Source organism: Pleurodeles waltl, chromosome 10 (genome assembly GCF_031143425.1).
Source record: "Pleurodeles waltl isolate 20211129_DDA chromosome 10, aPleWal1.hap1.20221129, whole genome shotgun sequence".
NCBI classification, from domain to species: Eukaryota; Metazoa; Chordata; class Amphibia; order Caudata; family Salamandridae; genus Pleurodeles; species Pleurodeles waltl.
This window is the reverse complement of record NC_090449.1, coordinates 780,882,640-780,906,431: the sequence shown is the minus strand read 5'-3', so window position 1 is coordinate 780,906,431 and position 23,792 is coordinate 780,882,640.

Sequence of the window (23,792 nt, the reverse complement as noted above, 5' to 3'; positions counted from 1 at the left end):
CAACAGTGACAGGTAAATGTGTGTACTCACGGTTGCGGTCATCGTCGCTCGTTCCGCAGTCGTCATACGAGCAGGAGCCACAGTAAGACGTGTAGTTCATGTTCCATGGCGGTTCAAGACTGGTATGTGTTCCTGAACGTGGGTGTCTCCTTTTTGTATAGAGTTGGTTTCCACCAGGGTTTATGTGATTGTGCGACCGCGGCTGAAACCTTGGCGGTGTGTAGCCTCGTAATCTGTCTTGCAGAAACATGGTCTCTGCAGGCCTGAAGGTGTCTACCACCATCTATAGCAACCTGACCACACTGGCGGTGCCGGCAATGATTTGGGGTTATTCTCTTACGAATACCGCCAGGGTCATAATTTGGAGGTCTTACCTGCCAGCCTGTTGGCGGTCGACCTGCCGCCACCAACATGGGGGTCATGAGACAGAAAAACTCGTAATGAGGCCCACAGTGTTGATTTAAGGCATTTGGAATGTAATGGGATTTCAGAGTTTTATTCCACTGGGATTGCCTGAAGGCAATTATTGCTGAACCTCAATGTTTCCAATTGTGGATGGGATGCTCTTAAGAACCTACTTGGAGACTTAAATTTGGATTATTCTCTATTACACTTTTCTGGTGATTCGTCAAACAAGGGTCCAAGAAAAAAGGGGGTGGGGGAGGGTCCTAAAACACTTTTACCCATGCAATATCTAATGGGATTTTGCAAGTTTTAGACCGGGCTACAGCCCGAACTAGTGAACATCTTGGTCCACACATTGTGCTTTGTGTGATTTGGGGTAAATTTGTTCAGTAGTTTTGGAGTTTGCAAGGTTTGAAAAATATAGATATCTAGGGACGTAGATCCACCCACGGGTGATCCAGGCGAAAAGTCTGACCACAACCTGAGAGAAAAGTTGTTGCTGCCATTTTGTTTCTCCTTTGGCCGGGCGTATGGGGAGAAATGAAGTGAAAAATTACATAAAGGTTCACAATATAAGTATTCTAACCCTTTGAGACACACGGAGGGGTCCGGCAAGAAATTGCCCAAATATTTTTTGGGGCCAATCCACGGATCCAACGCGGTGCTCAGTGCGGCCCCCCAGTGTACTTTCACAAAGAATCTGCGGATCCGAGCACAATTGAAAAATAAAAACAATTTTAAATATAGACACACTTGCGTGGGGTTAGTGGCTAAGCCCTGATGCACATGGCCATATAACTCTATGCTTAAAAAAAAGAAAAAAAAAGAAATCCACTGAATAAAAACAAAGGTTAAAGGGGCATTATAGTTCATTTCATGTTTTACTCACACACAACCATAGAATTTCAGCAGTTATAGTTCTACTTATACTTACTTGAAAAAACTACTTGTGCTGTTAAAAACTTTAAGCTGCAAGTTATAGTTTCTTAACATAAGTATAACTACATACATAACTGCTGAATTTCTTTGTTTTTGTGTGGGTAAAATGTGAGCTTAAATGTAACACCCCTGTATCTTTGTTTTTTCAGAGAATAAAGGTTAGAATAATGTTATAGTTGGGTGAGAATATCAGTTACTACGTAACGTTATAAACGTACAGAACCACTGCAATTCACCAGCTATACGTAGCTCCTGTAACTATAACTCACGGCCCTGCAACGCACAGATTTCTTGTCAATAATTTCATTGCAAAGGTTGAAGTGATATTAATAACGGTGTGATAGAAGTTGTCATGAGTTATGTAATATGTGGGCTAATTACCAGGGAAAAGTGAGGGTGCAAGTTGTAGTTAGCTTAGGGTACAAGTTATAGTGACTAAAGTTAAATATAACTGGTGAATTTCATTGGTTTTGTATGTTTAAACATTCAGATGTCCCTGAAAGTCTCACCTAACTATAACGTTCCTTGGTTTTCTCAGCAAATTTCTAGTTTTTTTTTTTTTTAACATAAAGTAATACTTTGTTACCATACATAGAGCCAACCTAGCCAGGCCCTCTGGTCAATCACCCATGCAGACAGCCGCCTCCCTGAGTCAAAGTTGCCCCATCCCTAGGGCACATGACTTTAAAATGGGGAGGGGACAACACAGACCCCTCCCCAGCATTATTAGGCCTCGGGGACCCAGTGGGCCCTGGGCCTCCTCCCTGTCACTGATTAGTCCCAGGGACCCCATCTCCTGGGTTTAAAATCAGGGAGGAGGGCCACCCATCTCCCAAGCCTATTTTGGTATGGGGACTATATTCCCCAGGTCCTGCCTTAATTATAGGTGGGTGCCCCTATGCATACACCAAGCACCATGCAACCAGCTTCCCACATTCTGCTGGAGCCAGATTTTTCTGCCTAGAGGGAGCAGCTATGCTTGCTCTCTCTGAGAGGGAGCAATATATGTTAGGCTTCTCCACCTGCAGGACTGCAGGCAGGTAAACAAAACAGCAAGAGCATGTTTAACTTACTCGCCAACTGGGAGCAGACTTGCATTCCCTGCCCACATTCTTGCTGGCAGGGAACGCATGTTGGACCCCATTTGGCGGGAGATTTCAAAATGCTGCCACCATGTGGAAGCAAACTTATGCTTCCTGAAGCTACTATGTTCTGGGTGGGGGGCCCCAAGGGACAGAGTAAAAGATCTGGCCCCAGGGTCAATGGGGCCTTGTAAGGCCCAGGGACGGTGCCACATGCCCCTCCTCTAGTTAAATCTAAGTTCAGCCCTGGGGGATTGGGTCCCCAGCATCTACAAAGGCTCGGTGAGTGAAAGTGCATCAATTTGCCCTGAGGATGGGGTCTCTGGAGCCTTTGAAGGATCAAGGATTGGGGCCATCCGTCCCCCTCCCTTTTTACCATGAAGGCCCAGGGGATGAGGTTCCCTGGGCTTCTTAGAGGCTTGGAGAGGAGACCATGTGCCCTTTCCCCTTAATTGACCTTTGTGGCACCACCTCGGGCTTGGCCCACCACTGAGTTATTCGGTTTACTGTGTGGGAGCCTGCACTTTCCTTTTTAATCCTGCCATGGATTCACAGAGCCTATGTTTTTGGCCCCAGACAGGTTCCCTCTGGTACCCCTTCACCTTGCCTATGGGGTCAGGGTATTCCTGCCCCCTGTACCTTTTTTTTTTCAACCTTTTTTTTTTTAGTCTTCAGGACTGAGTCCCAAGATGGCTGCTGCTACATAGTTATTGATGTGGTGGCATCAATCAGATCTCTCCAACAGATCAGTTGGGTCCGCAAGTCCTTCCCAGCATTAAATGTATAAATATTTTAGCATTAACTGCTCAAAAACTACTGAACAAATTTACACCAAATCACAAAAAGTAGTCTTTTTGGGCCAAGATCTGGCTGTCAGCCAGATTTGGTGTAAATCTGTTTAACGGTTTGGGCTATAGCTGTGTCTAAAGCTCTTATGCAAAAATGAATGGGGAAAAACCTGTTTAGGGGCACCCCTTTTTTTCCTCTGGCCCTGCTTGATGGATGGTCAAGGAGGGACAGTGGTAGTCACAACTAGGTAGTTGGTTATGTTGGAGTATAAATAAGAAATGCAATTTTTAGTTTGCTAATAACTTTGGTGTCGTTTGACGAATCTTCACACAACATCCTAAAAAAAAAAATAGTTTTTTTTGGTTAGCTTCTTTCTGGAAGATTTCAGAATGATCCGTCAAGCAAAGGCAGAGAAAAATGAGAGGTGGTTCACAAAAAGCAAAAACTCTGCGCATGTTCCATAGCCTTTTTGGAACACAATACCACAAAAACCAGTGAACGGAATTACCCCAAATTTGGCAGGAAGCTAGATCTTGGTCCAGAAAGTGTGTTTTTGTGATTTGGGGTAAATATGAATCTGTGTAAATCAGTAGTTTGAGCAACTAAGGTACAAAAATATTTGTATATCTAGATGACTGGGTTTGAGGGACTCTCAGGAGAGTTGCACAAGCTCTACTTAAAAATAGAGCCTTCTAATTGGCCGAGGGGGGCTTTTATTTCCTTTGGGCCTTCTCGCTCCTGCTGGAGTGAGTATTCTGACTGGTTAGTTGCAACATGAAGAAAATTGTTGTGGCGGCCATTACAAGACTTGGGGACTTAGTCCCCTGTCCTGAAAATGTGTTTTAAAAAAAAATCTGTAAGGGAGCAAGTAGGGATACTTTGCCCACCAGCCTTTGAGGCAGGGTCCCAGAGCCCCCCCCCCCCAATCCGGGACAAAATTATTTATTTATGTTTCACTGCAATCTGGGGGTACTACCACAGTTGCAGGTTTTGTTTAAATATAATTGTGACCAACTGGGAGGGCCCAATATATATTATAATTTGGGGTAGGGAGGTGAATGGGGCCCAGCTTCACAAGCCGATATCAGCCCTGGGGACCTGTTCCTCTTCGGGATCTGCAATTTAATAAAATTAAAAAAAAAGGGGTGGGGGCGTGGTCCCCCTTCCTGAAGCCTTCTACAGGCCCTGGAGACTTGAACCCCCAGGGCCGATTCAACAAATTGGGGAGGGAAGGACAAGCGGCTCACCTTTCCGAGCCTTCTCAGGTTCTGGGGACACCATCCCCAAGGGCCTAACTCATTTTAAAAGTTGAGGGAGGCTGTGAAGCCCTCTTCATTTGCTGGTATTGGCTCTTGGGACCAAATCCCCTGGGCCTGACACTGTACAGTGTCCTGGGGAGCCCAACCCTAGGACACTCTGGTACCCTGCAAGCACTCTCCCAGGAAGATAACACAACTTTGCTCCTGCCTGGCCGGAGCATTTAAAAAATGCAGCTGACTGAGCACAGAAATGTAGGTATGGTGCTGGCTGGGGAGATAGTTGGGGCAATGGGGGTGATGTGTAGCCATGTTAGTTATAGCTCCATGCACTTTATTTGAACACACTAGCGGCTGTGCACTTTAACCTAGATATATTTTATTCAGCTTTGTCTTATTATTGTTACAATAAACATTTTTACGGTCTTGTTTTATTTTTTCGTTTATCTAACTGTTTTTGCCTAGGCCAGCACACTGTTCTCAAACAAGACATTCTTGATCACTCTGTGCTTCTTCCAAGGCTACAGCACAGTACATTGCCGGTAAACGTGGTAGAAGTTTAGTCTCCAGCATTCTTAGAACATACACATCCTTACGTAGGGTCATTTTCTCAGAACATCAGCTGTGTTGTTATAAAAACACTTCCTTGTCCCTTACATGTTAGAGGGAGATTCTAGCCGGGGAACCACGACTGTATGCTGATTGCTGAATGCTTTGCTACAGGTGCTAACGCAGACCGCAGGCCTTTGCTCAGGTATGGGGGTTGATGTCTTCCCAGGGGAACCTGAACGGCAGAATTAGAGCATAACATGCTGTGCTCGATCATAACCTAGGTAGGGATTAGTCCATTGATTATAGTGACAATATAATAGTGTTGTTTTTATGCTTCACTCTTCTCGTCACACTTTAAAAACTGTCATGTTGTGTCGTCCTAGTTATTGCAGCTCACGCTTTACTATCTAAGATGCAGTCGTTTTATTAAACTCATTATTGAAGCATATACTGCTTCTGTGTCTCATTTATATATGAGACTGGATTGTAAATGAGAGAAACGGATGAGATCTGAGTGACCACGACTTCCCTGAGAAGTTAAGTATGTCATGCGCTGGGCTGCCCAGTCATCTCTATTCTTGGGTGGAGATGAGGCACTGCTAGTTAGTCGGAGCAAAACACGGATTGGCGCGACAGGTGTCATCCGCAGTGGGTTAGACTTAGTCTCCCACACCGCGGGCGATTCTGCTGCTCAAAATCCAGTAGTCTCATTAGAATAATGAGAGCCTATGCGACATGGTGCCACCAACATATGGTCAGGCTCTAATTTTCGGGTCCTCCGGAGTATCTCTGTCTCATTATATGTAATGACATCTCAATGCCATATATGGAGATGTCAGTGGTACTAAGGATTTCCACCACAGCGATGTAGGCTATCCTACTTTTAGCTGGAGGTTGTTCAAGCTTGAACTTTAAAAGGAAAAACTCCATTTGGTGTGCCTTCTCTGAACATATAGTACGTCTATGATGGCGAATCTACAGCAGATACAAATAGCAGTTAATATTAAACCACCTCTGACTGCACATTTATTAGCAAATGGCTTAACGCCCCAGGGGGGTCCAGTCACATTCGTGGTGGATGCCCATGCAGCTTATAGAACAGAACTTTTTTATTCTTGGGTCACATTTCCAGCAGTTGATGGGAACACAAATACATTTCATCATTATACACTTGCAAATACGTGTGGACAATATAGAGCATATGCATATTTATTAATACCTTTATCTTAACAAGAACATAATAATTGGCTTGATGGTGCCCTACCCCACACAATTTTACAAGTAAGGTTAGGTCCTCTAAGTAACAATGGTCCTACCTGGCCTTTATTGGCCACCTATACACCACATCCTGCAGTTGCCAATTTAGCGGTAGCTGAGGTTAGTTGCTTATATACAGAGTTAACAGCGATATATAGATGATTAGTACAATTCGTAATGCAAACATTAAATACAAAGCCAGCACGTGCTGCTCCAGCACATCCATGTGCAGTAACACCAGGTATAAACCCTGCAACTGTACATTGGATCATGGGTAAAGTACCTGCCAAACGGGAGGAAACTCCATTTTGGTTAGCACAAAAAATGTATGCTCTGGAGGAGGTATTTCCCCATACGGGACATCAGGATAGACCTAGAATATTGCCGATGTGCTTTCCTTTTGGGATGGTCCCTACAGTGGATAACTGTAATACCTGGGGCACGGTATTTGCCGCGCTCTATACAACCGCACACGGTACACCAACACTTGCCAATTTACCGGAAGTGTTGAAGCAAATTCAAGATGAATATGGGGCTGCCCCGGCCCTGGATTTGGGGATGCAATTGATGGGTAATTTTGCCACAGTATCTTCAATCATTTTAAGAAACCGTGTGCATGCGGCTCTGTGACGTTCCGCAACAGGATCAAGAACGTGAGCTGCCTAAGATAATTGCAGAGACCTATTCTAGCATTGGTCGGGACAATTTAAGGGCCAGATCATCTAAACCACAATTTCAGAGCAAATCGAATTAAGATTTTCCCACGCAAGCACCTGAGGGTAATAAGAAACGCTGGGATAAAAAACAACAAATTCCTAAAAAAGAGAGGGGAGAATCTCCGCATACAGTGACCCGGCAGAACCGATATAATCTCAGAAATAGAGATAATATAAAAACGCCTGATAGATATCAATATACTGATACACACCAATCTCGTTCCTTTCAGGACTCATCGGAAAAACGAAATGAGAGAGGTGGGCGATCAGAGCGAAGAACAGAGTATGTGAAACCGAGACAGGAATCACAACGCTCTTTGGATGTTTCTGTTAAAAAGAAGAAACCCGCCCAACAAAAACCCCAATTCAGAAAGAAAAAAGTGGCAGCAGTCACAGTCCGACATGCCACTCAGGAAGGGGGTCCTCTTGAAGAACAGGAAGTGGGCACTAGCACTGCTAGACAGCGCGGCAGAGGTCACAATAGTTCACCGGAGTCTTCTAGAGCATCTGGAGGTGAAAGCAGCTGATGACTTTCTACAGGTAGAAACTACGGACATGTGTGTAACCACGCCTGATAGGGTGTACAAAGTAACGGTGCAGTTAGGAGACATTGAGCGCATAATAGACGTAATCTTTTGGGATCGCGTGGTAAACATATATGATGTTTTGTTGGCTGAACAAGATTGTCCACCTGAATTTGTCTGTACCTGCCCATATGGGGAAGACGTGATTAAGCCTTCCTTCTTGCCCATTGTTCCAGAGGGACTCGCTGAATCCTATGCTATTGATTGGGCTTTGGCATGCGTTATATCAAAATCACGTAGGATGGGATAGAGAATCCCCCTACCATGTAATTCCAATTAAAAATGAACCTCAACCTCAACCGCAGTATCCAATAAAACATGAAGCAAAAGCACCTGTGAGAGAAATACTCACACAATTAGAGTACCAGGGCGTAATTGAACCCTGTGTCTCCCCAATAAATAATCTATTATTCCCAGTAGCCAAATCGGACCATTCATATAGAATAGTCTTAGACTACAGACACTTAAACAGTCATACACACACTTATGCTATATAAACTCACATAGCACAGCACTAATGAACAATATAGTGCGTAAAAAAAATACAAAACAACACTGGACATTTCCAGTGTTTTTTTCTGCCAGAATATAGCTCCTGAGAGTAGAGACTGAATGAGTTTCAGTGCACTAGGCTCCCAGGAAAAATTGTCATTTACCTCAGGGGTATAAGAACAGTCCAGGACTGTTCGCAGCTCATGTGACAGTAATTTTGCACAAGAATGATCCTGAAGCATTGTCCTATGTAGATGATATCTATCTTACGGATGATAAATTGCTACAACATTTAGGACTGGTAGCCCGCATTGTTGTGGGATTTGCTGAATTTGGCTACAAATTCAATAAAAAAAAAATAATAATTGCCTTCTTCAGTGTCCTGTTTTTGGGATATGAGTTGTCAAGTGAAGGAAAGAGCTTAGCGCCACAGTTCTTAGAAAAATGTGCACGGTTACAACCACTGAATACGATAAAAAAAAACTCCAATCTCTATTGGGTTTTCTAAATTTTGGCAGAACTTACATTCCAGATTATGCCACACACATAAAACCTTTATATGATCTGATACGTCCTGATTTTTCAAGTAAATACTGGACAATTGAACACACGCATTCTTCGAGATTTGCAAACAGACATGCTTGAAGCACAACACTTACACACGAGGGACAACAAAACACATTTGGTCATCAGAGTAATAGCTAGTGCCATCGGTTTCACCTATGTGACATTTAATTAAGTTGAGACAGTCCCAATTGCATACAAATCACATTTATGTTCAGTGGCAGAACACCGCTTTGCTCCCACTGAGAAAATTCTCACTGCTGTACAGATGGCTGTCATCAAAGAACGACCTCTTGCCCAAGGAAAACGCATTATTATAATTTCTCCGATCCCAGCCCTGGAGGCTGTTACAAAAGCCAGCGTTCCGAACGCAAAAGCATTACATCCACGTTGGATACAATGGGCTATGTCTTTGACAGCCACTGATGTAGACTACATTTTTTACCCAAAGTTACAAACTCAAGAATTTTTGCAGTATGAAATAGAATACCCAGTTCCAGCAAATACATTGCCTATTGAACAATATCATAGAGTCATGTACACTGATGGCTCAGCACAACCTGCAATTGGCACAAAGCACCAATATTCTGCTGCTTGCGCTGTTGTAAGCGGCTACATGGAGGGGGATACATTTTGTCCTCTACATACATTCACGCAAACGCTAGGGGATTGCACAGCACAGTTAGCAGAGCTAAATGCTCTGGTGATGGCATTGGAACACACGGATCCTGCACAGCCTACGCTGCTTGTTTGTGATTCATATTATTGTGTCCAGTCCGTTAATGAATATCTGCATTACTGGTGCCAGAATGGGTTCAGAGATTCCAAAGGCAACACCATTAAACACAGACTTCTGTGGGGGAAAGTAGCAGATCTGAAAGATACGCTACCAAATTACATGTTATACATACTCTTGGACACCAGCTCTTTGTGATACACGTTGCTGGAAACACATTGGCTGATGAAGCCGTAAAGTCAGCAGTGGTTGTGGCCGCTGTAGCTGCAGTAACACGTTCAAGTACGAAACCGGACGCAGACATATGGGCTGCCGTGAAAGCTATGGCTGATGGTACGCCCTATCCTAAAACATTTCCGGCTAATTATTCCTACCAAATGGGAGATCGCCTGAACGCTGAAGTTAGAATACCAGGTGTAGGCGTTAGAGGTATGTGAAATAAAGACATAAGACCAGGGTTGATTAAAGCAGCGCACGAAGGGGTGGCATCTGCCCATGCTGGTGTGGCGGCTACAATTTCGATCTTGCAAGCCCGTTATTGGTGGTCAGGTCTCTATAAAGAAACTAAGCAGTGTGTCCTTTTTTGTGACATCTGCCAACAAATCAAAGTTTCTACTGCCAAATGCCCGCCGCTGACACCCCTTTTGATTTCGAATAAACCATTACAATGTGTCTACTTGGTTCACTGCGGTCCCTTGACACCGGATAGTGCATACAAGTATATATTAGTCGCTGTTGACTCATGTTCCAGATTTTTATGTGTGTGGCCACAACACTCAGCTGACGCTCGGACTGTTATTAAAGATTTCAAGTCTTTATCGGTACATATGCGGTTGCGGCTTTCCATTCGGATCAGGGCCCTGCTTTCGCCTCAAGGGCATTCAGGGACGCCATGGCTTCGTTGAGGGTCGAACTCCAGTACTTGTCTCCATTTCATCCCAAGGGAAATAGTGTTGTGGAGCGATAAAACCGTGATTTAAAGCAATCCTTAACAGCCAGAGTCTTAGGTCCGGAACGTTGTTGGCTTAATCACTTGTATGGAGTCCAGAGAGCACTAAATAACCTGCCTGGAAGGTCCAAGGGGGAGTCGTACTTCATATGAGTGCCTGTTCGGAACTCAAATGTATGTTTCGGCTCTTGATGGTCCTGGCGTGGAGGCAGCAGAAACACCTTTTGACATAAATGAGCTTGTCACCGTCTTACAGGAATTGCAACAGTTCAGTAGCGTCTCCTTCTGGTCAGCTACTTTCCCCCACAGTAGTCTGTGTGTTTAATGGTGTTACCTTTGGAGCCTCTGAACCCATTCTGGCGCCAATAATGCAGGTATTCATTAAAGGACTGGACACAGTAATATGAATCACAAACAATCCGCGTAGGCTGTGCCGGGTCTGTGTGTTCCAGTGCCATCAGCAGAGATTTTAGCTCAGCCAAGTGTGCTGTACAATCTCCTCGGGTCTGTGTAAAGGTATGTAGAGGACAAAATGTATCCCCTTCCATATAGCCCCTTACAACTGCGCAAGCAGCAGAATATTGATGTTTAGTTCCAATTGCAGGTTGTGCGGAGCCATTGGTGTACATGACTCTGATACTGATCAATAGGCAAGGTATTTGCTGGAACTGGGTATTCTACTTCATATTGTAGGATAATTCCTTAGTTTGTAACTTTGGGTCGAAAATGTAATCTACATCAGTTGCTGACAGAGACGTAGCCCATTGTATCCAAAGTGGATGTAGTGTTTTTGCGTTCGGAACGCTAGCTTTTGTAACAGCCTCTAGGGCTGGGATTGGAAAAATGACAATAATGCGTTTTCCTTGGGCAAGAGGTCTTTCTTTAATGACAGCCATCTGTACAGCAGTGAGAATTTTCTCAGTGGGAGCAAAGCATCGTTCAGCTGCTGAATAAAAATGTGATTTGTATACAATCGGGACTGTCTCACCTTCATTGAATGTCACATAGGTGAAACCGATGGCTCCAGCTATTACCCTGATGACCAAATGTGTTTTGTTGTCCCTTGTGTGTAAATGTTGTGCTGCAAGCATGTCTGTATTTTTTACGCACTATGTTGCTCATTAGTGCAGTGCTATGTGAGTTTTGTATAGCATAGGTGCGTGTATGACTATTTAGATGTCTGTAGTCTAAGACTATTCTGTATGAATGGTCTGGTTTAGCTAAGGGGAATAAAGGGTTATTCATTGGCTAGACACAGTGTTCAGTCACACCCTGGTACTCTAATTGCGTTAGTATTTCTCTCACTGGTGCTTTTGCTTCATGTTTTATAGGATACTGCGGTTGTGGCTGAGGTTAATCTTTAATGGGAATTACATGGTAGGGGGAATCCTTATCCCATCCTACGTGATTTCTGTATAATGCAGGTGCTTGTGCTAGAGCCCATTCAATGGAATAGAATTCAGCTAATTCCTCTGGAACAAGGGGCGAGAAGGAAGGCTTAATAACATCTTCTCCATATGGGCAGGTACGGACAAAGTCAGACGGCCAACAAGACATCATACACTTTTACTATGCGATCCCAAAAGATTGTGTCTATTGTGCGTTCAATGTCTCCTTCTAATTGTAGCATTACTTTATGCACCCTATCAGGCTTGGAGACACGCATGTGCGCTGTTTCTACTTGTATAAAGTCATCAGTTGCTTTCACCTCCAGATGCTCTAGAAGATTCCGGCAAACTATTGTGACCTCTGCCGCGCTGTCTAGCAATGCTAAAGCCCAATTCTTGTTCTTCAAGAGGACCCTCTTCCTGTGTGGCATGTCGGACTGCGACTGCTGCCACTTTTTTCTTTTTAAATTGTTGTTTTTGTTGGGCGGGTTTCTCTTCCTTTTTAACAGAAACCTCAGAAGAGCGTTGTGATTCCTTGCTCGGTTTCACGTACTCTGTTCTTCACCCTGATCACCCACCTCTATCATTTCTCTTTTCCGATGAGTCCTGAAAGGAACGAGATTGGTGTGTATCAGTATATTGATATCTATCAGGCGCTTTGATATTATCTTTAATCCTGAGATTATGCCTATTCTGTGGGGTCTCCGTACGCGGAGATTCTCCCCTTTCTTTTTTAGGCGTTTGTTGCTTTTTATCCCAGCGTTTCTTATTACCCTCAAGTGTTTGTTTGGGGTTATCTTTATTTGATTTACCCTGAAATTTAGGTTTTTGTGGTCTGGCCCCTCGACCGATACTTGAATAGGTCTCTGCTATTATTTTAGACAGCTCTCGTTCTTGATCTTGTTGCGGTACATCACAAAGCCGCTTGTGCACTGCAAGTGCGACTGATTCCCCTTTAAGGTTACTTAAAATGATTGAGGACACTGTGGCAAAATTGCCCATCAATTGCATCCCCAAATCTAGGGCCGTGGCAGCCCCATATTCATCTTGAATTTGTTTCAGCACTTCCGGTAAATTGGCAAGTGTCAGTGTACCGTGTGCGGTTGTGTAGAGCTCGGCAAATACCGTACCCCAGGTATTACAGTTTTGTACAGGGGAACAAAAATTTGGCAAATTAGGGGAAAGGAAGCTTTATTTAGAGCATGCCTCATACCTGTACAAATGATATTCTTAAATGAAACAGTACAACAAACAAGTTGTTTAGGCTTAGCTATAATCAAGCAACTAAACATGCCCAGTATACCTGCTCCTGCAAAGTTTAATGAATGGCAAAAATACACAAATGCAACTGAAGATCAGCTCGACCCATGGGTCCAGAATGGTACATTGAATGTTTCACTTACACGTCCTGGTGGGTGTTTAATATGGCCAATAGATACCAATGGGTGTCATCAATGTTTTATCAACTCCTCAGGGGTTTTAGAACTAGAAGCCAGACCCTCGCTATATATCATCCGAACATGCGGGTATAGTTACAACATTTAGGGGGTCATTACAACCCTGGCGGACAGTGTTAAAGGTGCGGTAATACCGCAAACAGGCCGGCGGACAAAAAAAGGGAATTATGACCCTGGCGGAAACCGCCAACAAAGACAGCCACTTTAACACACCGCCCGCCACGGCGGTACAGACAAGCAGCGCGGCGGTCACCGCCAACAGACAGGCGGAAGACAATGTACCATCCATAGTATTACAACCAGCCAATCCGCCACCTTTTCCGGGGCGGATTCACCGTGGATAAAAACACGGCGGAAACAGTTGCTGCAATGGGAAAACGCTCACCTTAACACATCCCACAAGGAACAAGGACTCCATGGAGCCGGAACTCCAAATACTCCCTGCACTTGTCTTCCTGCTCCTCTACGAACACCATCTACGTAGGCGCCGAAGACAACGGTGAGTACTGCACCTACGACGTGAGGGAGGGGGGAGGCAAAAGTTAGGGGGACACCCACGAAACACCCCCACCCCCACCCTTGCATATTACAACATACACACCAATGCATTTCCAAACATCACAGTAACAACCCACAATCCCCCCGGAAGAATGCAAAGACAAAGCGAGATCCGTTCAAACATTGTAATGTTGCAATAAACAAGTTATGCAAAAGTATACAGATATATACGAAAATCTTGCAGAAATATATACAGTACGAGAAGTAGTGCAGATATGTACATATCAATGTCCGTGCACCACTAGTCCAAAAATGCATGGGCGAGGCCCACAAAAGATACCTGACCACAATCAGAGAGAACACTGCCGGGGCATCAGATAGAAATACTACAGGCACCTCAGGGGGAAGGGAAGGGGGGGCACCTCAGCCGGATGACTGCAAAGCCAGATCCACGACGGGGCTCCATGCCCACTGTGCCATCCTGGGGAGTGCAAAGCCACAGTCTCACAAGTTCCTACAGTGGGTGGTTTGCCCACTGTGCCATCCTGGGGAGTGCAAAGCCACAGTCTCTCAAGTCTCTACAGTGGGTGGTTTGCCCACTGTGTCATCCTGGGGTGTGCAAAGGCTCAATTTCGCAAGTCTCTACAGTGGGTGGGTTGCCCACTGTTCCTTCCTGGGAGTGCAAAGCCACAGTCTCTCAAGTCTCTACAGTGGGTGGTTTGCCCACTGTGCCATCCTGGGGAGTGCAAAGGCTCAATTTCGCAAGTAGATAACATCCTCCAGTGGCTCGAGAGGGGGACTGGTGCCCAGACTGGATTAGTCTCCCAGTGAAAGTTCCTGTCCCGTCACTGTCCCAGCTGCACATGGGATAAGGATGCTTGATGTGGCGGTCTATTCATTCTTACCCGGTGCATGCCCTGTTCAGCGGTCTTCACCATGGCGGTTCTGGACTGTTCAGCGGTGCTTTGCCATGGCAGTTCTGGACTGTTCAGCGGTGCTTTGCCATGGCGGTTCAGGACTGTTCAGCGGTCTTCACCATGGCGGTTCAGGACTGTTCAGCGGTCTTCATCATGGCGGTTCGGGACTGTTCAGCGGTGCTTTGCCATGGCAGTTCTGGACTGTTCAGCGGTGCTTTGCCATGGCGGTGCTTGCCCTGTTCAGCGGTCTTCACCATGGCGGTTCGGGACTGTTCAGCGGTCTTCACCATGGCGGTTCGTGTCAAAGCCCAGCTCACCTGAGTTCTTGTTCAGTTCTGATGGAGGTTGAAGACAATCCGACCCCACCCTGAAACTGCTTGTTCCAGCACACTAGTTTTTAACACAGTGCACTAAGAACAGAAGCTCAAGGGTAGGGGGGAAGTGGATAAAATAAAAAAGAGAGACAACACCGTTCTTGCGTTTCCACTGTTGAAGTGCTGCACAAATCTGCGGCCCTTTCTGACTTCTGTAGAAACTGGTGCCTAATGAAACATAAACAAAGAACAGATAAGTGCAACCTATTCCTAAATGGGTTCCTGACTATCCCTTTATTTATTAGAAATTCTCTTCTAAAAGTACCTCTTGGATCCTGGTCTTGAGTTTCCAGGTTTGGAATGTGTTACTGCTCTGGGATGTGCTTTCTATTACTGTAAAGCTTCTAAAACATTAAACAAATACCGTTATCAGAATTACCAATATCAAACATTCATCTTAATATAACTAAAGCCTAAATTCCCAATAGCAGACTCACTTTTCCAATATCTCCAGAATCTTTTGGAAAACAAATACTGTACTTTTACATCAAAATACAGCATGTAATTTGTGCAAGTCCTTGATTTACTGTTTGCCTTGCTGTTAATGGTTTCCACTGTTCGATTCTTAAAAGTTCCATAAAAAAAAAACAATGTTTGTTTCACAAAGCTCCGCAAGGTATTCTTGCAACAAAGAGCCTGAATCACAATGTTCGTGGAAGGTATCTTGCTTCAAACCGTCCACACACGAATCCAGAAATTGTTGTCAAAGTTCCTTCAGGTAATAAAAAGTTTTGCACTTACTTGTTGCTGGCAAGAGATACTGATCAGTCTAACCTTGTCTTCTTTCTCTTTTGCAGGTTGTTTGTAGGAGAGAGGCTGAGGCAAGGAGGAACCGGAAACCAGAAGAAGGAAGAGCCAGCAGCTGCGCCCATTGAAGCCAATGAAAGTCTGTAGAGAGCAGGAGTGCCAGCGCCGAGGGATCTGTTCTCAGGTAAGCGGGAGGTAGACGAGCACAAGCACTGGGTGAGGCTCGGGGGCTGCCTTTTATAGACAGGGCTGGGTGTGGTTCGAAGAGCTGGGTGTGGTTTGAAGGGCTGGGTGTGGTCCTCACATGCTGCACATGTTCTTGAAAGGTGAGCAGAGCTGGGTGTGGTTTGAAGGGCTGTGTGTGGTCCTCACATGCTGCACATGTTCTTGAAAGGTGTGCAGAGTTTCAGTTATTATGCAAATGAGTTGAATTAACACATGGCCTAGGGAGGAGTGTTTTAAAGAAGCCTTGGTAAAAGCAAGGCCCAATGTGTAAACAAAACAGCACATTAAACAACATACACAGAAGCCTAAGGGGGGGGGGGAAGGTGAGATAACAAGAAAGGGTTTGAATAGTAAGTTTAAAAGGGAGCTATTACAGAACCCACTAGTGCAGTGAGAGGGGACATGCTCTTTGCTGTGCACAAACCCTAACAGTTCGGGACTGTTCAGCGGTGCTTTGCCATGGCAGTTCTGGACTGTTCAGCAGTGCTTTGCCATGGCGGTACTGGACTGTTCAGCGGTGCTTTGCCATTGCGGTTCGGGACTGTTCAGCAGTGCTTTGCCATGGCGGTGCTTGCCCTGTTCAGCGGTCTTCACCATGGCGGTTCGGGACTGTTCAGCGGTGCTTTCTCATGGCAGTTCTGGACTGTTCAGCGGTGCTTTGACATGGCGGTTCGGTACTGTTCAGCGGTGCTTTGCCATGGCGGTTCTGGTACGGACATTGGTGTGTGGCATGACGTTCCCTAGACTGGGCATTGGTGTGTGGCATGACGTTCCCTCATAGCCCACCTGGGCTGTGGCAGCCGGGGCCCTCCTGGTTACTGACTCTGGCGGTGCTCTCCTGACCAGTGACGATACTTGGGCCCTCCTGGGCTATGAATCCGGCGGTGGTCTCCTGACCAGTGACAATACTTGGGCCCTCCTGGGCTATGACTCCGGCGGTGGTCTCCTGACCAGTTACGATACTTGGGCCCTCCTGGGCTATGAGTCCGGCGGTGGTCTCCAGACCAGTGACGATACTGGGGCCCTCCTGGGCTATGACTCCGGCGGTGGCGGTGGTCTCCTGACCAGTGACGATACTTGGGCCCTTCTGGGCTATGACTCCGGCGGTGGTCTCCTGACCAGTGACGATACTTGGGCCCTCCTGGGCTATGACTCCGGCGGTGGTCTCCTGACCAGTGACGACGGTGCTGGCGGTTGGGTCTCAACTGCCGGGAATGATGGCGCCCTTCCCCGCCGTGATACTCACAACATGCTGGCCAGACTTCCTCTGGGCCTTCCCCACCTTTGGTGGAGTCACAGCTGACTCTCCAATCCCCTTGGAACCCATGTGAGTTGTTTTCCCACCAGGAGGCTTCACACGGTTCTGTCGTCCACTCTCCAATTTCAGAGCCTTTACAGGGGGTGGGCTGCCAGTGCCTTGGCTCTGTGTCACACTGCCTGCCCTGGTGGCCGGTGCACTCCACATACCTTGAACAGGCACCACTGGTATTGGAGGCTTTTTGGCTGAGGCGCTACGACGGGACTGATGAATTGGAGGGGGGGTGGGGGCAAAAAGTTCAACTTTACAAAGTGACAGTTTCTGACGAACACTGGGATGGGTAGTTGGAGGGGGTCTGGGAGTGGAGGAAGAGGAGGTGGTTGTAGGAGGTGTAACTTTAGGTGATTTGGGTGCAGGTACTGGAGGCTGTTGTGAGGTGGATGGATGTTGGGTGTGTGATTGCCGGCGTTTGTGTACTTTGGGAGGGGGGCGTCACAGACACACTGGGAGAGGACACAGGGGACGTGAAAATGGCAGTCGAGGTGGTGAGTGCAGGTGAGCGGCTTGTGGTGCTGGGTGTCCTTGTGCGATTCCTGGTGCCTGTAGATGTGGTGCATGCAGGTGTGTGTGTAGACGAGACTGGGAGGGAGAAGAGGAGGAGGGGGACACAGTGGAGGCAGTGGATGTTGCTGTGTCTGTATGTGGGTAAGGCTTGCGTGAGTGCCTGTGGGTTGTGTGGTGCCTATGTTTGCTTGAGCTACTTGTGTGTGCTGACTTGTGTGCATGCTGGTCTGTAGGTGTGCTTGGGATGGGCTGGGGTACAGGGGATTGGGTCTGGGTGGAGGAGGTTGGAGGGGGGAGGCTGGATACAGGGACAATGGCTGCCATCAGTGCTGAGGCCAGAGATTGCAGGGTTCGCTGAAGGACAGCCTGACCAGAATGAATGCCCTCCAGGAATGCATTACCGTGTTGCAACTCTCGTTCTACACCCTGGGTGTCATTCACAATGGTAGAATGCCCAACAGTGAGTGACCTGAGGAGGTCAATGGCCTCCTCACTGAGGGCACCAGGGGTGACTGGGGCAGGGCCTGAGGTGCCTGGGGCGAAGGTGATGTCCACCCTCCTTGGTGAGCGGTCACGGGGCGAACGCTGAGGGGCTGCTGGGAGGGCTGTGCTGGTAGGGGAGGTGGCGGCTGTACCTGTAGAAGTGGGGCGCACAGATGGTGCCGCCACCACAAGGGAGCCCCCATCGGCGGACGAGTCTGTGTCGCTGCTTGGTGATCCAGTGGCCGACGTGAAGCTCCCCTCGCCCTCCGTCCCACTGGTGCATTCTGAGTCCGTGGTGTGGCCCTCCATGGCCATGTGGGATGCAGCTCCCTCGTGCTCCGGTGCCATTGTACCTCCGCCTGATGATGCTGATGCACAAAAGAACAGGGAGAGCAGAAAAAGGGGGGGGGGAGACAGAAGAAAGACAGGATGAGTGCATGGCATACCGCTACCGTTGGCGGACAAGACAGACACAGCAGCCCCCTGCATTACGCCGTGCTCCTGCCCTCTGCATATGCAATTTCTGGCGCATGGCCTACATGGCAATGGTGGACATCTGCACACATGGATGCCACAGGGGCAACTATACCTAGACTTGCCACTCTACTGAGGTGTGGTAGAGTGCCACATGGGCTGCATTACAGAGGGGCCTAGTCTTCGTGTTTCTGCCTGGCCTAGGTACACCCACAGGCCTCCTCCCCCACCCAGACCTCTCTACTGCGCGCAAAGTCCGCAGAATGAGGTTGTACTCACCCCCTTGGGTCTGCTGTGATACCCTCAAGCGCCCATCCAACTCCGGGTAGGCCACCGCCAGGATCCGGAACATCAGGGGGGTCATGGTGCGACGGGCACCCGTCCCACGTTGGGAGGCCATCCCCAGCTGAGCCTCTGCCGTCTTCTTGCTGCAGCGGCCAATGTCCTCCCATCTTTTCCGGCCGTGGGTGCCCCGTCTCTGGTGGGCCCCCAGGGTCCGGACCTCCTTGGCGATGGCACGCCAAATGTCCCTCTTCTGGTGGGCGCTGACCTACATGACATGCACAAAGGGAAGAGGAACAGTCATTACCAACTGCACCGTCGATGTGAGTGGCCCCCTCCCTACTCTGGCCATGTAGCCCATTCATTTACATGCATTAATGTTCTATGAACTCTGCCCCCTTCCCTCTTACAGCCACCCCTCTCCACCCAGGCCTAGCCCATACAACGTGCTCCCTGTGTACTAAGGGAGTCAGTCATACAGCAATATTTCCAGTGAGACACAGGTGAGAACATTTTCAGTTTTACCATTACATTAACTTTCACACGTCTACCTCTATCATGTCTGTCGTTTTCAACCAGTATTTGGTAACTGAGTTGTTCCTTTACATTACGGTTTCACAGGTGTGGTTACCAACGTGTGTCATCTGCTTGCATCCTTCAAGGACTTGTGATGTGTGACATAGGTATGTTGGCTTTACAATGGGGAACGCATTATGACTCTGTCATTGATAATACAAATTTAACAAATCACAGACTGACTCCAGATTGTTTTTTGTTTCAAGGGTGTTTATTGAAGTGCTCAGAAATGGGAGGGGGTTGTAATATGAGGATGGGTGATGGTGGAGGAATGTCCATGGCAGAGTCCAGTCTATTAGTCTCACAGGTGCAATGCCCATCTGGGCATAGGAAGTGGAGCTGGGGCAGTTCAAGTATGGACAGGGTAACAAAGTGGGTCAGTGGGGGGACAATCAGGGTGGTCTAATTTCCTGGCGGGGGTCTTGCCATCTTGCTCTGTCCTGTTCCTGGCTCTCAGGGACCGCTTGCGTGGTGGTTGTCCGTCTGCAGGGGGTGGGGTGCTGGTGTGGTGGTCCTGTGGCGGGGTGTCCTGTCCACTAGCGCCGGCGGAGGTGGTGGGCAGTTCATCGTCCTGGCTAATGTCAGGGGCCCCTTGGAGTGCCACGGTGTCCCTCATGGTCTGCTGTATGTCCTTCAGCACCCCTACGATGGTCCCCAGGGCAGAGCTGATGGTCCTGAGCTCCTCCCTGAACCCCAAATACTGTTCCTCCTGCAGGCGCTGGGTCTCCTGAAACTTGGCCAGGACCGTCGCCATCGTCTCCTGGGAGTGGTGGTATGCTCCCATGATGGAGGAGAGGGCCTCGTGGAGAGTGGGTTCCCGTGGCCTGTCCGCCCCCTGTCGCACAGCAGCCCTCCCAGTTCCCCTGTGTTCCTGTGCCTCCGTCCCCTGGACCGTGTGCCCACTACCACTGCCCCCAGGTCCCTGTTGTTGTTGGGGTGGTGGGTTATCCTGTGTTCCCTGTAGTGGTGGACACACAGCTGATTGACCTGTCCTGGGTACGTAGGTTTGGGCCCGCTGGGTGGGTGCTGTGCTGGTGTTACCAGAGGGTGGAAGGTCGGTGGTCGGCTGTGCCTGTGCAAGGGGAACCGACTGTCCCGAGGCCCACGATGGTCCGGGCTGGTCATCAGGATCCAGTAGGGCAGAGCTACTATCGTCACTGTGGGCCTCTTCTGGGGGTGGAGTGGTGTTGTCTGGACCCTCTGGTGTGGTGACGGTCCTTCGGGTTCCTGCAGGGGCATAAGAGCATGATTATAGCTTGTGTGTGTGTGATGGTGTGCAATGGGTGGGTGTCTGTGTACCCCAGTGTTAGCATTCCTGTGTGGAGGCTTGTGTGATGATGGTTAGGGGGTGTTCTGGGTATGTGCAGTGGGCATGCTTTAGTGAGGGGTGACCATGCTTAGTTGTGTCATGCAGGGCTTGGTGTTGGGAAGAGTGGTTTGTGTTATTAGTACATTAGTGAGGATTTGGGGTGATAGGGGAGTGGGTGAGGGTGGGGGTGTGTGATAGCATGCAGGTAGGGTGGGGGATATGATAGTTAAGATTTGACTTACCAGTGTCCCATCCTCCACCGACTCCTCTGAGGCCCTTTGGATGCCTGATTGTCAAGACTTGCTCCTCCCATGTTGTTAGTTGTGGGGTAGGAGGTGGGGGTCCGCCGCCAGTCCGCTGAACCGCGATGTTGTGCCTGGAGACCGTTGAACGCACCTTCCCCCGTAGGTCGTTCCACCTCTTCCTGATGTCCTCACTATTTCTTGGGTGCTGTCCCACAGCGTTGACCCTGTCCACGATTCTGCGCCATAGCTCCATCTTCCTGGCTATGGAGGTGTGCTGTACCTGTGATCCAAATAGCTGTGGCTCTACCCGGATGATTTCCTCCACCATGACCCTGAGCTCCTCCTCGGAGAAGCGGGGGTGTCTTTGGCGTGCCATGGGGTGGGGTGTGTGATGTGTGGGGCGGGGTGAGTGTTGATGTGTAGTGGTGTGTGGTGTTTTGTGCGTGGATGTGGTGTGGGTGATGGTGTTGTGTGCCTCTGTATGGTGGTGCTCTCTTGGCTGTGCTGTCTCTCTGGCCTTCGTCCGTGAATTTTGGTCGTAGGGGTTTGTGGGTGATGTGGGTGTGTGTTTTATATTGTGTTGGGTGTGTGGGAGTGGTGTTTGTATGTGTATCAGGTGTGTGTATTTGGAATTGTCCAATGTGGCGGTGTTTTGGAGATGTGTGTGTATTTTGAGCGCGGCGGTGTGTACCGCCAATGGAATACCGCAGTTGAAAGACAGCTGCGTGGATTCGTGGGTCGTAATAGCATGGGCGTGTTTCTGTTGGCGTGGAGGTTTTGTTTTCGCCACTTTAACACTGACCTTTGGTGTGGCAGAGTTGTGTGGGTGTCTGTATTTCGGCGGATTCTGGGATGTGTGTCATAATAGCTGTGGCGGACTGCCGCCGCGGTGTATTGGCGGTCTTCTGCACGGCGGTAAGCGCCTTTTACCGCCAATGTTGTAATGACCCCCATAGTGTAGGAAAATTGTGCCAGCAACGGTTAAGAACATCCTCACTAAATGCGGTTCAAGAACACCTCAGTCTCCTGTCTAATAACACTGATTGGCAGGACTTCCTATTAGGCCTCAGAAAACACAGAAGGAAGCATTTCTTAAATGAAGTATATAATGAAATTTGGAAGCTTTCCCAACAAGAAGTAGCTGCCGGGTTAAGGAAACAGACCAGGAAAATCTGAGAAAGGCAGTAGCTGTTGTGGAAAATGGGATTAATACCTTGTCCAACCGGATATATACTTTGAATAATATTGTCTCTTCTGCTATAGACATTATACAAACAGATATGTCTTATTTACATCATGGACAGAGTCAGCTAAAATCCATTATGCAGTTGGGTTGGACACTTCAAACATTGAAGGTGGGTCGCGTTCCCTGGCAGCATGTCAGTGCAAGGGAGATATTTTCTTCCTTTAATTTAACGATACAACAACAACTAATGGCAAAGAAAGAAGCAACTTATGTCATGCTTAATATTGAGAAATTAGAAAAGTTGCCTTTTACTGTGGCTGAAATACCATCTGCTGAGTGGTTAATACACGGGGTCATTAATCTGCCTATTTCTACACTTCAATTCACCTCCTGTTTAAAACACATTCCGGTAGGCAGATATGAAAGGCTGGGAGATAGTTACATCCATGAGGTGTGGGAGCTTCCCTTCCCGTACAAATGTCTCAGTGGCATGAAAGAAGTCTTTTTTTTTGCAGTAGTGAATGCAAGACTTCAGTCAGCCATGCGATGGTTTGTAAACAGCTGTCCTTGCATGGGGCGTGTAATGCTTCTACAGTGAACTTAGCTTGTTATCTGAAGGGAGTTCCAGTCCCCTTGATTAGACCGACGTTCCAGGTGCTTTCAAACGGCAGCTACGTCCTCCTCAATGGTGAAGACTGTTGTGGTATACGTGCCGAAATAGTTTACGTTGTTTCGGTCTCTAAGGTCGGTTACATGCTGCTGGAATTTACTTTTTCCCCCCACTAAAGTAAGAGAGGTAGCTGACATTTGGTCTCAAATTGCTACTTCGAATGTGAATTTTGACAAGTTGAGCAGGCTCAAGGCTTTATTGTTTCAGAAGCATGCGGCCCTTACATCTGCACGCAAGACCTACGTACTTCAGGTGGCAAGGTCATCAGCAGAAATACAGTCCCTGTTAAATACAAACTTTCCGAGACACTTTGGTGAACTCGTGGGACGGATATTTAATGCGTCCAGTACATCTGGAATCGCAAACTGTTTTAAGGCTGTTGGTTCTGGTTTCATTCACACCTTCTCCTCCATATTCAGTTTGATACCATCAGCAATCCACTCAATCTTTTCTAGTATTTTCGGGGGATTTCCGATAACTTTGGCTTTATTAGATGGCATCTTGCTGTAACTTTTTTACATGAGCAATGGCTGTCCCGCTGCAACAAGGAGAAATGAAGGCGTTCCCATCAGCGCAACTGTCATGAATGCATGATGCAGTATTTTGGAGCAACACTCCTGGAGCAATTGGAGTGTGGCTGGTCTTTGTCATTCAGACCGGTTTTGTATTGTGTGCAGCCTGTGTTTCGGTGCCTCTTGTGCTCCTTCGAACACACACTGGTAGTCTGTCTTTCGACGCAGCACTTGCCTACATTGGACGCTGAGCTGTTGATGTTCTCGATGAGGGATCATTACTGGACATGCGCATTGAGGTTGCGT